General features: G+C 39.3%; 1 protein-coding gene and 1 long non-coding RNA gene across 4 annotated transcripts in view; one reads left to right on the top strand and one right to left on the bottom strand.

The window, feature by feature from the left end:
- Positions 1–17,363, bottom strand: part of LOC114664543 (histone deacetylase 1) — a 681,169-nt gene that overhangs the window by 199,565 nt on the left and 464,241 nt on the right. The gene's annotated exons all lie outside the window — the stretch shown is intronic.
- Positions 14,830–17,363, top strand: part of LOC127525859 (uncharacterized) — a 127,407-nt gene continuing 124,873 nt past the window's right edge. For all 3 annotated transcript variants that reach the window (XR_007933433.1, XR_007933432.1, XR_007933434.1), the window contains exon 1: positions 14,830–14,981. This is a non-coding gene — a long non-coding RNA (uncharacterized LOC127525859). The remainder of the gene's footprint in view (positions 14,982–17,363) is intronic.

Genomic DNA, 17,363 nt, shown 5'->3' with positions numbered 1-17,363 from the left:
TTTCAAAAAGATTCCACACTTTTTTTTAACTCTATTTATTAAGAATTTCAAAAACAAATTACATCACTTTTCTACATAGACACCTTCTTTTGTGACACAATTTTCCCAGTCAAATGACACTCTCGGACACGACCAATTATTACTCCTCCCGCCTTTTCTGTTTCCAACAAAAATATAAAAATACGGAAACATTTTGAACGTCTCTCGTAGAAACTGAATTTTAGAATAATTACTTATTTGAACAAAACTTAATTTTGCTTATTTAAAAGTTTTATTACCATTGGTAAAAGACTATTTCTACTTCAATATTATACCTAACATATAAGCCATGAAGATGCCCCCTATTGACGTGTCTGTGTCTGTGACACTGCATTTTTTTGTTCTCCTATATGTCTTATAAAATTTGGTTGATGAATTCCCAAGAGGTGGGGCCACCAGTACCTCACTGCAAGGACTCGCCCCCCCCCCAGCTTTAAGGGCAAGCTGGGAAAGTGAGTTCCTTTTGGTTCATTGAATACACTTTAGAGGATTTGCTGTGAGCAGTGCATGTTCCTTGTTTTCTTCTGCTTGTTTGATCTTTTGCTTCAGTTTATTGATATTTTCTCTGGATTTTGCTTTAGGATTTGTTTGCTCTGGATAGCCTTTTAGGCAACTCCTTTTGTTCCTTTTTGAGCTTCGCTGTTTTTTTTCTTGTTAATAAATATGTTTATTTATAAAGATTCTTTGGAGGATTGTTTCTTCTCAAGCCAAAGTTTTTTTTTCATAGCTTTTCCCTTTCCCTTGAAAGACACTTTGTATTATTGAAATATTAAAGGATATATAAACATTTTTGGACCCAAAGCCCACTTGGCCCACTATAATCCTGCTGCGTAGTCACTTTGGCTATAAATGATTTTATGACACTCACATAAAACAATTTTTGGAAACTACTTTTCTGTAGCTAACCTGACGTCTTTGTCATTGGCACTGTGCTCCCCACAGAGGTAGCACTTTAGTTTGAGGACCAGTGGCTGAGACCACAGAACAGACTGGCATCTGGAGTTTCAGGAGTAAAACATCATGGACAGTCTGTACAGTCCTTGCTCATGTTTAATTGTTCGTGAAGAATTCATTCCACTGGCCAATAACTAATTCTTATAGCATTCTATACCACACACCAGCACTCTTTGTCTCGCTGATTCACTCCACAGTTCTATTGTCAAGTCCAGCCAGGCCAGTGGTCATCTTCAAGAGATGTCTTGCTGTGATGGAATTCTCCAGCCCTAAATTTGAATTTGGCATCTGAAGAAAATGGTCCTGGTATGTACTGACTGGTTGAAAATTAATCTCCAAAGTTATGCTAATTTGCTGTTTTCACTATCCATGTTGACTTCATTGTGATAAAACAAGCATACACTATAAATCACACATGCAAATTTTAACACACAAGAGCTAATCTTTGCCCACTTGTAAATTAAAGAACACAGAAGACCCCTTTTGAGACCAAGCTGAGAGTGGTGACAGCATGATATGTGTAGACATTACTGATATCCATGCATCCATTATTGCAACCACTATGAATTATTGGGGTTGAAGTCTGTCATAGCAGACTGGGATTAAAACTGAAGGGTCTAGAGCTTTAGGGCCACTGATCTAACTACTTTATGGGAAGGAAAGCCCAAATCAGGTAAAGAATGGGCAAAGATAATCATTTAAGTGACTTTAAAAACAGTATGGCAGTAGAAACCAAATACATTATAAGATGATCAGAATAGCAAATTACCGTTCAGCAAGAAGAATAGCTGTTGCTTAAAAACACACCATTCATGGGAAGGGACAACAGAGGTTTTGACTTGACTTATGAAGATAGATAGATAGATAGATAGATAGATAGATAGATAGATAGATAGATAGATAGATAGATAGATAGATAGATAGATAGATAGATAGATAGATAGATAGATAGATAGATAGATAGATAGATAGATAGATAGATAGATAGATAGATAGATAGATAGATAGATAGATAGATAGATAGATAGATAGATAGATAGATATTTATAATAGACGGGCTTCTGTCAGTCAAGGAATAGGAACACCAGAATCCACAACTACTGGTAGCCTTGTGATAAATGGATTATGGCAATAAACAACTCAATATGGCATCACTTTTGCCAGCATAAAACCAAATGCAGTGGAAGACCCTGAAGGGGCCCTGAAGCTTAAACTGTTATGGGGTGCCCTTCACAACAAGCAACGGGGTCTGGGTGAGCACTGTTATCTTCCTCAGTGGGGATGCTCCAAGACAGATCACCACAAATGGTTTTAAAAATGTAACCACTATATGTAGAGGCTTTTAAAAAACCTTGTCATACAGTAGACAGTACCTTGTGGTACTGAAAACAAATCATCGAGACATAGTCCTCTCAATAGGGAAAGTGGCAGCCTCCTCAGTCACCACATCTCAGTCCAGGCAGGGACATGCTAGAGAGAGCGAGAGAGCATACGCTGATACAGATCCCAGATTAGGACCTGAGTGCAGCCATGCGACAGGTGACACCTCAGCACCACACTGGTTCAGATGGAATGGAACAGTGTGAAGTTTTTTTTATGATGGCTGGAGTGCCTGTTCTGCCATTAACCCCCAAGTTTTTCCCAGCAGGTTGGAGGGCCTACATGCAGGGCTGGAAGCAGATTACCGTCATACCCAGGATGGAGCAAATGCAGGTTAAGAGCTGGACATGCTAGATGAGAAGAAAAGGGAAGTTTGGAATAGGGATCAGGCACCAGTTGATTTGGAATTACAATAGGAAACACTGGAGTGGATATGGAGCAGAATATCTAACACTCCTTCTGAGAAGCTTGCTCAGTCCAAGCCATGAGGAATTCAAATTGTTCTACAGGTATATGTAAATGGAGTTTCAACTCACCTTAAAATTAAAGGTACATTAGGAAATGACCACTAACTGCAGAAGTCTCTCAGAAATTAAAAAGAAACACACACAGACACATGTGCACAGTATTTATTTCAACTTTGCTTTCTTGATCATAGAAACACTGAAAAATGTATTTCCTGAACCTTCCCCCTTGGCATACAGACAACCACCAAACCTTCAGCAACTAATTGTTCGAAGCTCCCTAAGTGAACCAACAGAAAATGGCACATCTCCATGCCTACAGAAAAGATGCAAAACATGTGCCCACATTTATGATACAGACCGTATAATTATACCACACTGCTGACTTGAACATCACATCAAGGGATCATTTTCCTGCAGATCATCTAATGTAGTCTACCTAATTCTCTGCATGAAATGTCCTGACACTGCACTCTGTGTGGGAGAAACTGGACCAACACTCCGCCACAGAATGAATTTACACAGGTGCCACATTAAACATGGCAATACAGATGTTCCTGTAGCGGCCCACTTCAACAGCCATGGACACTGTGAGAGGGACTTTAAAGTCACAGTACTTATGGGCAACTTCAAAACACAGCAAGAGAGAAAAGAATGGGAAGTTAAACTCATGCTAAAATTTAATACTTTACAACATGGCTTGAATAAAGACAAGAGTTTTATGGCTAGATATGAGGATTGTTTACATGTCTCAGAATGACAGACAACCTGTCTAGAGACCCACATTGTTTTGAAAAAACTCATTATAAACTTCAAAAGACTTTGTTGGACAGTTATCTTATCCAAAGATCCTGACCATACATTGTTCTTCTCTCTCTTGTTAAATTAACCCTAGCCTGAAAGAATCTATTAATTTTTTACATTTAAAATTTCTCATTTAAAGATTTACCAATGTTTTTTCTTGTCCTAGAGTGTGTACATAAACACAGAGAACTCCAGTCTCTGTATTACATCTTGCCTGAAGAAGGGGCCTGAGTTGCCTCGAAAGCTTCCATATTGTAATCTTTCTAGTTAGCCAATAAAAGGTGTCACTTTGCTTGGCTTTTCTTGATCATAGAAATAAAATGGAAGCAACTACAGCACTTCCTCTATAAACCAAAAGAGCTCCCATCTTCTGTTCCACCATTGGTTACAAAAGGCCATCAGTGGGGGCTGCGTGTACAGCCAAGAAAGAATTTTAGGACTTGAACCAAATTGGGAAAAAGTGACTTTACAAATTGGTGCTGTCTTATATCAAATAGCCAAAGTACCGGACAGTAATGCTCTAAATTGACTCCAAATTACATTACATTTGTCGGAAAATTAGTTGTTTGACCATTTCTGAGGAGAGCTTTCTAAATTAGAATTACCTCGCAGACAATAAGCTGTCAAAGAAGATGGTATTCAGGAGGTCAGGAAACGACTCACAATTCAATTTTGTGGAAGCAGAAATGGAATTTGCAGAGCCTATTAGTCCAGGCTATTACCCGGACTAATTGTGCATCCATTTGCTTATGTAATTATCTTATTAGGAACACTGAAATTAGAAAATAACTGCACTTGAATAGAAGTGAGCAAAAGCTGCATCAGCAGCTCCAAGAACATTTTATCCAAGTATCCATGAGTCTGCTTTTCTTTATTTTCAAGTATACCATGAATTCCTCCCCATGGCAAAATAAAACGAATGGAAGGGCAAATGGGCGGCACGGTGGTGTGGTGGGTAGCGCTGCTGCCTCACAGTTAGGAGACCTGGGTTTCCTTCCCGCGTCCTCCCTGAGTGCAGTTTGCATGTTCTCCCCGTGTCTGCATGGGTTTCCTCCCACAGTCCAAAGACATGCAGGTTAGGTGCATTGGAGATTCTAAATTGTCCCTAGTGTGTGCTTGGTGTGTGTGCGTGTCCTGCAGTGGGCTGGCGCCCTGCCTGGGGTTAGGGTTTCCTGCCTTGCTCCCTGTCTTGGCTGGGATTGGCTCCAGCAGACCCCCGTGACCCTGTAGTTAGGATATAGCGGGTTGAATAATGGATGGATGGATGGAAGGGCAAATGGCACCGTGGGTCATTGATTATTTAGAGGCTGCAGGTTACTACAAGAAAAGACAAATGAAAAACATTCATGTTCTCCATTCTTGGGATGCCATATCCAGAGTTTCATTCATGACTCAAGTGTCTTCTTTTTATTCAAGCTTTTGTTGTCATTTGAATATCATTTTTGATATGTTTTAATTTATTTTTTTGTATTATATGTTTCTTTTATTAATATTTGTACTGCTGTACTATCTGTTCTGGGGTGTGAACTTACTATAATTGGCTTATCAGTTGCTTAGTACAGTGTCATTACAATGCCTAACAGATGTGGAGTGTTATGATATACTGTAAATCCATATTTGTACTACATATGAATTTCAAAAATTAAAAATAAAAAATCATAAAACCCCACTTTTTTAATTTGACTTTTTCATATCTCCATTTTAGTGGCACTCCTAATAGATACTGTATGCACAGAATTGTCATATTCTTCAGGGATCTGCAGTCTTTACTGACTTCTACTTTCCTCTGTTTTTGTTTTATTTCTTTGTGAAGTTTTGGCCCACCATGACCTGACCAAGACACCTGTGATGTTCGAATGAAGGCGGGCTTTCCATGTGACCCACTGCATTCTGACTCTGGTCTTCTTGCTTTCCCAAAGCCCTCTTAAGGGCTTGCTTGACGACTGCAGTTGCTGATCTTGTTACCTGAGAAAGCCAGATTACGTGATCATAATTCATAGGGGATGACAAATTAGACAATTCTGCTACAGCTTTCGAGCACAAATTCACATTTCCACAATGTCACAAGATTGCTCCTTTTACTGACCGCCAATAATGATGTGCCTGACGGTGCCAGTGCTGTAGAAAGGCTTTAGTTGTAAGTTCAGCCACAACATTAACCCTTTTTCTTTTTTTCGGTTTCTTTTGCTGAACAGTAAATATGAAACATCAGACAGATGAGCCTTTCTTCTTTTTGCAAGGTCCAAAATACCTGCTGGTACTTCCGGGTGCAATGTTCATTAGTTTTCAACTCGTGCACACAAATTATAATACCCCACAACTTAAGACTTTTGTCAAGAAAATAGATAGGAAGGAAAAAAATAAGCCAACAGCAAAACTATGTTGAGTGTGCAGGAGCAGGTTTCACTTCCTTAACTAGCTCCTCAAAGCGTTCCCAACTATTGAAAACAAAACTGAAAAGTCAACAGCTCCAAACATATCAAATTAGGAGGAATAGATTATAAAAATGTTCTCAAAGAGATGATAGAAAAAAACTATGTGAAAAATCACAGGTATGTAAGAAAAATGTGCTTAGAAATAACCAAAAAATGGAAGGATATAACATCTACAAAAAACAGATAAGGTGACAATCTAAAAATGCTTCTGTACTGACCACTGAGGCAGATGATGAGAAGAAGTGTACAGGACCAGGAAATGGACAAAAAAGTGACAACTCTGGCAACTCTGACAACTGGATAGAGTCAGAAGCAGGAAGATCAAATTGCACGAGCACCAAAGCTAAAATACAACCCAATGAAACATAGTCAAAACTCGCACAAATGTGGTTGTTGAAGGTTCAATAACACATGTTGATTAACTCTTTCAGGGCTGATGTCGACTTTTGTCAAAAAGAGGAGTTGATGATGGTAATCAACTGTAAACTGTGACAAAACCAACCGTTATGTTTTATTTGGACTCTCGTTGCTAGAAGGAAAGTTAGCTTCATTGGTTTGACCGAGATTTTGTGCACTCGTGTGAGCAGCAAGGCACAAACAAGAGCAAAAATGTCACTGACATAATGGCGAGAGATCAAAACGAATGTGTAAAGCAAAACACTGTGTGGACGAAGTTTTGCCTATTATCTCTGAACTGGACTATGACTTGTTGGACTCCAATTTTGATACAAGTGATCGAAAACAAATGTGAGGTTACAGCTTCAGCTGACTGGTCCCCAGCTAATCATGGTGATGAACAGTTTCATGTAGCAGACACACCTATGGCAATGTTCGCCAGGAGGACTGCCACTTAACAATGATGAGAGGTAGAAACCAGATTGTAAAGCACAGTGACCATGACCGGTGCTACTACTGCCCCAGCCAAGTGAAGACAGCCTGGTGGCAAGCCTGCCGCACATTCTTGGCAAACTGTCAGCCACAGCATGCAGCAACAGACGTTTTATGATTATGATGATTTATATTATGTGAAACCATTGCTTTTCAGAAACTATGTTTTTTGGAAAAAATATTCAGCCCTCAAAGAGTTAATTAGCTAATTCTTTTTCCAAAATCTTGGGGCATTAATTATGCTGACATAGCTAAATACCATAATAGTCAGTGATGTCATACTGATTTGACCTCCTGTATGCTGTCCTAGCACCCCATCGTCACATTATGATCAGCAAAACTCAAAATGACAGTAAATATCTCAAAATAAAGATGATGTTACAATGGAAAGACATATGATAAACAATCAAAAATTACATACTTAATACATAAAGTATTAGCAAAATGAAAGTAAAATAAACTCCATAGCATATAGATTATGTGAAAAATTAAACCATCAATTAAAATGAGAGAAAAAAAGTGAACAAACTCCAGTCAAACTGCATATTCATGACTTACATAGGGTCTACCTAACCACTTGCCCACACCCAAGACATCACACACTTACCATGTCATTACCAGAATTATACCATGTGACCTGTCACACATATACATTTGGGAGCCAAATTGTGGGCTTGTCAACTGGTAATACCACTCCATGCCAAGGGTTGGCACTGTCACCTAATGCCTCTCCTCTCATTCTATCTGCAGATCCAGCAACCGGCGGCAGACTGATAAGTGACATCACTTCTTGTTCCCATGCACCTGGATGCATCTCTTCTGCCTCACACATCTCATAACCACTATCATGGGTTAGTCTAGCTGTAGACTCAACTCTGGAAAGATGTTTTTTCAATGATCAGTTAAATAGTGTTGATTATTTATGTGGGTTCAATCAACCTTTGGTGGCCTAACTCTTCATGCCTTGTTGTGCTTTTGATTTACAGACCACACTCCAGTGATGTCAGGACGACTCGGATAGCTTAAGTCAATGGAATATATTAGTCCAAGTGTGGCGAGGCATCACAAGGTTGACAGTGAAACTAAAAAAAATGTTCACGATCTGTAAATTTCATCTAATCGGCACATGCTTCACAAAATAGAAACTTTGTAGTGTCTACAGGTGCACTATGGGACATGTCCTCATAAACATAACAAAATGGGCATGAGGTGTCCAGAATACAGCCACAAAGCAGCAGGGAGCTTCACAGCCACCAGTCCTGAAAAGGCTAACCTAGTCCATCTTACCTAGCAGGACCCAAACATAGGAAGCTGACAGAATAATAAAAAGGACTCAAAATATGCAAAAAGCCCCACAAGAAGGGGTAAGTGTAAACCCCTGCCGTATATAGAAATAAGCAAGCAAAAGAATCTTTTAAATAAAACGATTTTATTAGAGAAAATTGGAAATTAAGCAGAAATGATCAATAGAGAAAAAGAAAAGACAAAATAATTTGTCTAACATGGCAATCCACAGCAAACAAATCCCAACACGTGATCTAGTAACAGTAATTGCAAAAGAGGAGCAGAAAAATGTTTTTAAAAAAGTCAGAAAAACTAGGAAGAAAACTTACCAAACTTAAAGACTCAAATGCAATGATTTCCTGAGCTCTGCTCTGGCCTAAATAACCAGGGGGAGGGCTCAGGAGTAGTGATGTCAATGTGGCCACACCCCCTATGGCCCCACCCACAAAGTGCAAGGAATGGAGGCACATTTAAAGTCACAGGACATACTGAAACCCTCAAGTTATCAGCAGCACTAATATAAATAACATAAAAATATGAACAAACATAATACAAAGACGACAATAAAACATAAAATACACAAAAATACATAAATATATCTTGGTACAATAGCTGCGCACCCCAAGATCACAAAGCACTTGTGTGAAGAAGTCAACCCAATAATACTGACTCAGCTCTCTTATGTTCATGACCTACATAACACATGCTGTCCTTGAAAGGTAATTGTTAAAAACCTTGGCTGTCCTGCACGGTTAGTTTTCACCTTTCTTCATTCTGGTAAAGTGTAAGTCATCAACACTATGAAATTCAAGGACAGTTTTTATCCACAGGTCATAAGTGTATGCATTTTTTCCTGTGTATATCCTTAATGAGAAGTGTTTTATATTTGTTGTTCTATTCATTGTTGCCAGTTGATAATGTCATCAACAATTAAGAATTGAATTGCAAAATGTGCATTTTAAAGAAACTTTTGCAAGCATTCACATTTTTTGTTGGAGTTAAGATATGCAGAATTTGTCATGGAAGAACCGAATATGTCATATTTATTGTGCTCATGAATCAGGATGTCCCTGAAATGACACCATCTATTTTTCTGTAGTACAGATGTGTTTGTTTTCCCAGTCTATGTTTTACAGGTGCTTCCTCAGTGCCAAAAAGCCTGCATTTTGCTCATTATATGTCTTTGTTTTGTTGTGCATTTACTGTATGTATTTTCTAGGACTGTTTCAAACTGCAATGCCAGGTGCCCAGTGGACCAGTCACTTTTGTTTCTCTTATTCTGTCCTGCTCTCATTTCCCCTTGTTGGATTTGAAAGAAGCTCAGAAAGGAAGCAGTTATTTACAACAAGGATCATTGCACTTCTATTTTTTATCTTTGCACTATCACAAAAAATACCACAAGCAGCTGTGGTGTTCAGACTTCAGAACATCGGTTCACCCACCATCTGTGAGGAGTTCACATGTTCACCCTGTTAGTTTTTGTCATATTACTCTAAATTTCTTCTCATATCTCAAAGTCATGGATGAATCTACATTGGCCCAGTATGAGTGATTGTAAGTGTATATGGGAGTGGGCCCTGCAATTGACTGACATTCTGGTTTAAACCAAATTCTGACAGAACTGGCCATGACTTAGATTAAGCAGGTATGAACATGAATGGAATGAGCCCATTTTGTGATGTCATACACCTCAAAGACTTAAGTTCAAATGACAGTCCATGCATGCCATTTCCACTTTCTCCCTGTGTTCACATTCAATTCCTTTATATAATGAGTACACACTTCTTGTTTTGTAGATATAATTTCAAGTGGATACATTTCCCGCTTTTGCCCATCAATCTAGACTCAATAACCCAAAATTACAAAGGGAAAACATTTTTTCAGACATGTTTGTGAATGTATCTAAAATCCTTTGCTGTGGCACTCCAAATTGTGGTCAGGTACATCCTGTTTGTTTTACTTCTCCTTGAGTTGTGCCAAGAAGTTGATTGGAGGACACCAGTGACAAAATGAATGGATTGGACGTCAATTAGAAAGGCACACACTTGTGTATAGAATCTATCTATACTAATTAATAAAAGGCAAAGCCCTCACTGACTGACTCACTGACTGACTGACTGACTGACTGACTGACTGACTCACTCATCACTAATTCTCCAACTTCCCGTGTAGGTGGAAGGCTGAAATTTGGCAGGCTGATTCCTTACAGCTTACTTACAAAAGTTAGGCAGGTTTCATTTCGAAATTCAACGCGTAATGGTCATAACTGGAACCTCTTTTTTGACAATATACTGTAATGGACGGCAGCTCGATGGCCGTGGGAGGCGGAGTTGAGTGTCACGTCATCACGCCTCCCACGTAATCACATGAAAAGACTGTGAACGCAGTAGGGAGAAATGAAGGAAGAGCCGCAAACAGCGAAGAAAAAAAAATTCATTAAACAATTTAGAAGGGAGCGAAACAATAAGAAGCGAGCGAGTGAAGCATACAAGCATCTTCATAAGGGAAACAAAGCACGGTGTAAAACGTAAGTTTAAATTAAGTTTATAGAAACGCTCCCGCTGCGGATTGCAATAACATATTCGCGAGATAAAAGTTTAATGAGAAGACACGAGGTATAAACGAACCACACGCCGTAGCGCAACGTTAGGGGCTTCACTTCTGCCGCTGACGTTCGAGATTCGATTCCCAAGAGGGGATGCAATGCGTGTGTACGCATGAAGAGCACAGAATTAGGGCGAAACACGTGTCGCGTACTCTTTGCATAATTTGAAAGTAAACAATTTCAACCATTCTATGATCTGCTTCTCGCAACTGAAAGACGGCACATGGCGGATGTTAGCCGACTTGCTGACCGCAACGTTAGGGGCTTCAACTCTGGCGCTGACGTCTGAGGTTCGATTCCCGAGAGGGAATGCAGTGGAGTGTGTACACCTGATGAGCCCAGAATGAGGGCGAAACACGTGTCGTGTACTCTTTGCATTTATTTGACAGTAAACTATTTCAACCATATATATATATATATATATATATATATATATATATATATATATATATATATATATATATATATATATATTATGTGTATATATATATATATATTATGTATATATATATATATATATATATATATATATATATATATATAATATATGTGTATGTGTATATATATATGACAGCAACACTCATAACAATGACAACACAATTACATTGACAATCATGTTACGTTATTTTTAAAATGTTTCCTTTACTTTTTCATAACCTCTTTAACACACTACTTCTCCTCTGCGAAGCGTGGGTATTTTGCTAGTGTCCTATAATTCCCACTGCATGTAAGGACAGAAAGCCAACCATAAAGTCCAAGGAATTCTCTGTAGACCTCTGGAGATAAATTGTGATGAGGCAATAATTGGGGCATGGGGATAAAGCCATTTCTAAAGCTTTGAGTGTTCCCAGGAGCACAGCAGTCTCAATAATGGCGAAACTGATGAAGTTTGGAACCACCAGGACTCTTCCTAGAGTTGGTCATCCAAAACAACTGAATAACCAGGCAAGGCACGACTTGGTTAGGGAGGTGAGCTAGAGCCCAATGATCACTCTTACAGAGTTTCAGAAGTCATCTGCTGAGATGGGAGAACCTGTCAGAAGAATGACCATCTCAACAGCACTCCATCAATCAGGCATTTATAAAAGAGAGGCTAGCGGCATTTAAAGGACTCTGAGACTGGAGGGAATAGATTCTTTGGTCTGACTAAACAAAAATGTAACTCTTTGGACAGAACTCCAAACACTGTGTCTGGCGAAGGCCAGGCATTGCTCATCACCTGCCTAATACCATTCGTACAAAGAAACATGGAGGTGACAGCATCATCATGTTATGAGGGTGCTTCTCAATGGCAAGAAGAGGGAGACTGGACAGAACTGTGGGGAAAATGAATGGAGCCAAATACACAGAAACCATTGAATAAAACCTACTCCAGAGTGCACATGAACTCAGACTGGGTCAATGGTTCACCTTTCAGCATGACAATAACTCAGAGCATACAGCAGCCAAGACAACTCTGGAGTTCCTTCGACACAAATCTCTGACTGTCCTTGAGTGGACCAGACTTTAACCCCATAAAACATCTCTGGGGAGACCTGAAAATGGCAGTTTATAGATGTTCCCCCTCCATTCTAATGGAGTTTGAAATATCTGCCAGGAAGAATGAGGTAAACTGCCCTAATCCAGGTGTGCAAAGCTTTGAGAAACTTATCCAAGAAGACTCGAAGCTGTAATTTCTACCAAAGGGGTTTTTACAAAGGGTTTGTAAACTTATATGAATGAGACATTTCAGTTTTCTGAAGACATGTTTTCACTTTGTCATTATGGATTATTGAATGAAGATGGGCAAAACTGGCAAATTTATCAATGAAAAAAACAAATGTACAATGTGCAGAAAGTGAAGGGTGTGAATAATTTCTTAATCCACTGTACTCTGTTTTCCACTCATATACTACAGGCGGTACATTGTATGGACATTGGCAACTCTAAATTGTCCTGATCTAAGTACATGTGGATGTCAATAAATGAGCCTAGTAGTGGTCTTGTAGCCCTTTATGTGTGTATACATTGCTTGCTCTTCCAGTATCTGTGTGAGGTTCTTCTATGTTTACTACCTCATGTCAAAGACGTGTGTTAGTTCAAAGTGAAATTCTGAATTGTTAGTAAGACAGATCAGGACCCTACGGATTTAATGCAGTCTGGACAGGCTCCAACTCTCTATGAAAAAAATGAATATTCAGGAAACTATCTGATGAATTGAACATTTAACAATCACCATTATAATTCACTGCTTTAAAATAAAATGGAAGTATTGCCTTAAAACTTAAAACTGGTTTGGGTTCCAGTTTTTCTAAAAGGTTCTGTAGTTCTGAATGTTTTGATCTATTCAGTTGGGGGCTGTGATCATTTGATCGAGCCAACCAGGGTTAAATCAAAGGGGACACTGGAGACGGTTAGAAATGACATGCCTGATGGCTTCCTTTACTACTTCAGTGTCACCGACCCAAAAGGCCTACCCCCCTTCAGCCACGCCCAACAGTGGTCCTTTTAAAAGACTCCTCATTCATCAGCCATCTCATGACTAACGACAAGAAGGTTGTTCTCAATGTTTGTGTTGTGCAACCAGCAATGCTCTTGATATCCTCATCAATAAATGGATTCTTCTTCTTATCTCTGCTTATTATTACCCTGTAGGGTAGGTGAGGGTGAGCATATATGCATTAAATGGTATGAAAACATTTGTCTTTTTCTCCACAGTGAGTGACTGGTTGTATGTCTAGACCTTTTGAGTCCAACATAGTCTTTAATAACTTTACATCACTTCCTTCCCCAAGGCTTTAGATGTCCATCTTTGTTCATCTCAAGTATTCTGTAAATGTCATGCTTGAACATGTAATACAGGATTAAGTCAGAGGGTGAACATACTGATGACGATATCAGATCTTCACAAATGGAGCTGTAAGACAGCAGCCAAAGTGTGCATCATGCACTAAAAGCTCTGAACGAAAACAGTTGTCTCATATTTCAGAGACCAAATAGTGTGATCTGTAATGAAACAAAAACACCAAAGTGATTCATGGCAGTGTACTGCATGCGCACTCCACTAGACCTAAAAGAAACAGTTAATGGACTGATTGATTATAGAAGCACTTTTAATACCAATTCCTTAACTGGGAATAATTTAAATTTGATCATACACTTCCAAAATTGACCTACAAATGTAAACTGTGGTCAAATACAGCAGAAGTGACGAGGTGTCATGGTAGTTAGCATTGTCCCTTCTGAGCCTGAGCTTCAAATCTCTGTCACTGTGCTAATTTTGCTTGTTCTCTCCAGTGCTTGTGTGCCTTTTCTTCCCGTCACTCCAGCTTCCAATCCATCCAGGTTTAGTTCTTAACTTTATTCCGCCGCTGGTGGGACAGACTCTGGTTCCATGACCTGAGTCTGATTGATCAGGTTTGATGATGGATGAAGGTTAGGTTGAATTTCTTTATCTCATGAAAACACAATTCTTTATCAGGAGGGCACACTCTGGTCCTCTGTTTTCTACTCTGGTGTTCTGGATAGACTTTGGCTCCCTATAAATTTTGGATTCTGTACTTTTGCTGAACAGATAAAAAAATGGAGCCAATGAATTCAATGGTTACTTATCCTAAATGAATTGTCAATTCCAGAATAGTTGCAGACTTTATCTAAGAAACAGGGGAGAGAATTGGTTAAAATTAGGTAAGCAATGGATTTGTAAGTAATTATTATTACTTATTATTATTATTTCAAAATATTGTGCAATTCACCTTTGAGCTTTTCTTGTTTAATCAGATTATATACATAAAGCTCAGTTTTATTGATTTTTATTTGAAAACAGAGCACAGAGGCATGGTGGCCTTATTTGGACATTTCCAAAGTGTTATTGTACGGCCCTGCTTTGTCGATGACTCCAAGTTGTTCTATTTTTTGTCTGTCTCACCACTGCTCAGGGAGTATTCACTTTCTTCAGGGTCGGGAAGGCCTGCCATTCTCTAGTCCCAGAGCTGGATGTCTTCAGACGCTGTTTAGTATTTAAACACTTGAGCCAAGGACACACAGCACATACTTGCTACCATTGCTACATCAGACTGGATAGAGAGGAATGAGAAGGAGGAGAATGTTTCCTGAAACCTCATTATATGTTGCTAATTACATATTAAGGTAAGTCATTTTTAAGTTTAGGATTGAGTATAGAGCTTTGCAGTTTTTGTGAAACTCGAGTATTTATGTTTTAGTAACGATATTATACATTATAATGAAATGTGCTGACTTTATGACCCCAAATAAAACTGTCCGGAATGTGCCATTGAAAATGACCGGTAACAAATAAATAATAATCATTTTGGCAACTTTAGTATTAATGAAGAAGGGATGAGCTGTGTGTGGGCTAAGTGACATCAGTTCATCTGTTTTTGTGGTGTTTACATGTCCTTGAGGGGTTTGTCCATGCACTTCAGTTTCCTCGCACATCAGCAAGTCATGCTGATCAGGTTGCTCAGTGAGTGGCTGTGAGTGAGTCTGGTTGTGGGCACAGATTTGCCCCACGGTGTACTGGTACTGGGTTTATTCATCTTTTGTGCCCAGTGCTACTCTGATAGGCTTTGACTACAGAAAATCCTGAAACAGGCTGCAAGTTTTTAAAAAAGTGAATACACTTTGTGTTAGCAGTACGCTCACTTGGCTGGAAGCCTGATGTTTCACCGATGTTAGGACTATGAGAGCCCTAAACTATCTGAGAAATACTGCAGTGTTGGGGAGGGAGAGGGACATTGAAGCAAAAGATTACACGGAGGCCTTCATTATGAAAATGATGATTGGGATTTAAGAACTTAATTATGTGAAGATGATAATTGGAATTGAAGAACTTGAAGCATATGTACTGTAAATCTGAAGCTTTTTTGTATTAGAAAGTGCGTAGAGACTCACATTTTTAGCATCACATACAGCATGCTCCCTTTTTCAGTGGGATGGCTTAACTGACAGTCTGCTGGGCTCTCTTATGAAGTACCCACTGACCGCCTTTCCAATTCATGAAAGTCAAATTCAAATCAGCACCCCTCAGACCTCCTGTTTTGAGGTTCCTCATTAGTTCCATTCAACGGGATAAAGTAACTAACATGGACTGGTGATAACACATTATACAGCAAATGTAATAATGTACACTCCAGACATTTCAAAAAAGGAAGGTTATTAATGCTGCAAACGGTATCAATCATTATATTCCTTCATAATTATTAGTAGATATAGTGTATCTCTACTTTAACTCATTCAGTCATTTTTCAAAAAAGCTTTTTCCAGTTCAGAGTCACAGGGACCCAAAGGACAGTCAGGCAACATTGGGCACAAAGCAGCAACCGGCACTGAAGTGGAAGAAGACATTGCATCTGTAGGGTGCTTTTCAAGACACTCAAATCACTTTACATAGAGAGGGTAGAGCCACTTCAACCACCACCAATGTGCAGCAATCCACCTGGATGATGTGGCGGCAGCCGTTTTGCACCAGTACACTCACAACACATTAATTATTAGGATGTGAAGGGGTATAAAAGATAGTTAGCCAATTAGGGACAGGGAATGATTAGGGGGCCAGAATGACCAGGATGTAAAGAACAATTTAGCCAATCGAGAAAAACCCTACTCTTTATGATCTTTTATGACCACAGAGAGCCAGGAGCTCAGTTTTACATCTCCTCCAAAGGATGGCACCATTTTGTAACACTCTGCCCCCTGCACCCCCGCACAGGGTAAACACCCCCTAATGGTCTCACTAATGTCTCTTCTACTGGATGATACACTTTATCACACATCCACCCTCACTCTTACTCAATTTAGCCTTTACTCATCACTGGGATGAAGCCATGCATACACTGACAGTAACTAGGCTGGGATTTGAACCCATAACTGTGGAGCTCGAGGCTGCAGTGCTAATCACTATGGCACAGAATACTTCAGACCATAAAGAGCAATGGCTATTGCTGCTGTGTGAACTTAAACACACTAATGAAGCCATCATCTGTGTACAGTTAATAGAGACAGTGGATTGAAGCTGTTCCATTAGTTTCATTAAATATTTGAAGTGATAGTAGACTAGAAAATGAGCACTCAATCAATACGCCTTTGTCCCTCGTGCCACATTCACTGCTTCAGAAGAACATTTGTACAACTGTCAAAAAATCCTTTAGAGTAATAATTCAGGATATGTGTTCGTTTGGTGATCGCTTATCACTACATTAAAGCGTGTGGTCCAGAGCACTACATTCATTTATAATTATAATCAAGTCAAGGAAACTTGTTTCTGGATTTCTGAAGAGCACAGTGCTGGTTACCAAAACAGGTATCAGTACGTTCAAATCGTATTGTAATGTAGTTGCAATAAACGGATGACACGAGAAGCCACGGAAATTGATTAAGGAGATCCAGAAACATGTGAAAGCTGCTGGAAATGTTCTACCGGTATGTAGTCGCCGTTATCATTGTTCTACACTGTGGTCTCCTGGGGAAGCAGCTTCAGTTCAAAAGACACACAATGCCTAAAAACATTTT

Source organism: Erpetoichthys calabaricus, chromosome 14, assembly GCF_900747795.2.
Source record: "Erpetoichthys calabaricus chromosome 14, fErpCal1.3, whole genome shotgun sequence".
NCBI lineage: Eukaryota > Metazoa > Chordata > Cladistia > Polypteriformes > Polypteridae > Erpetoichthys > Erpetoichthys calabaricus.
This window is presented reverse-complemented; position numbering and strand designations above follow the sequence as displayed.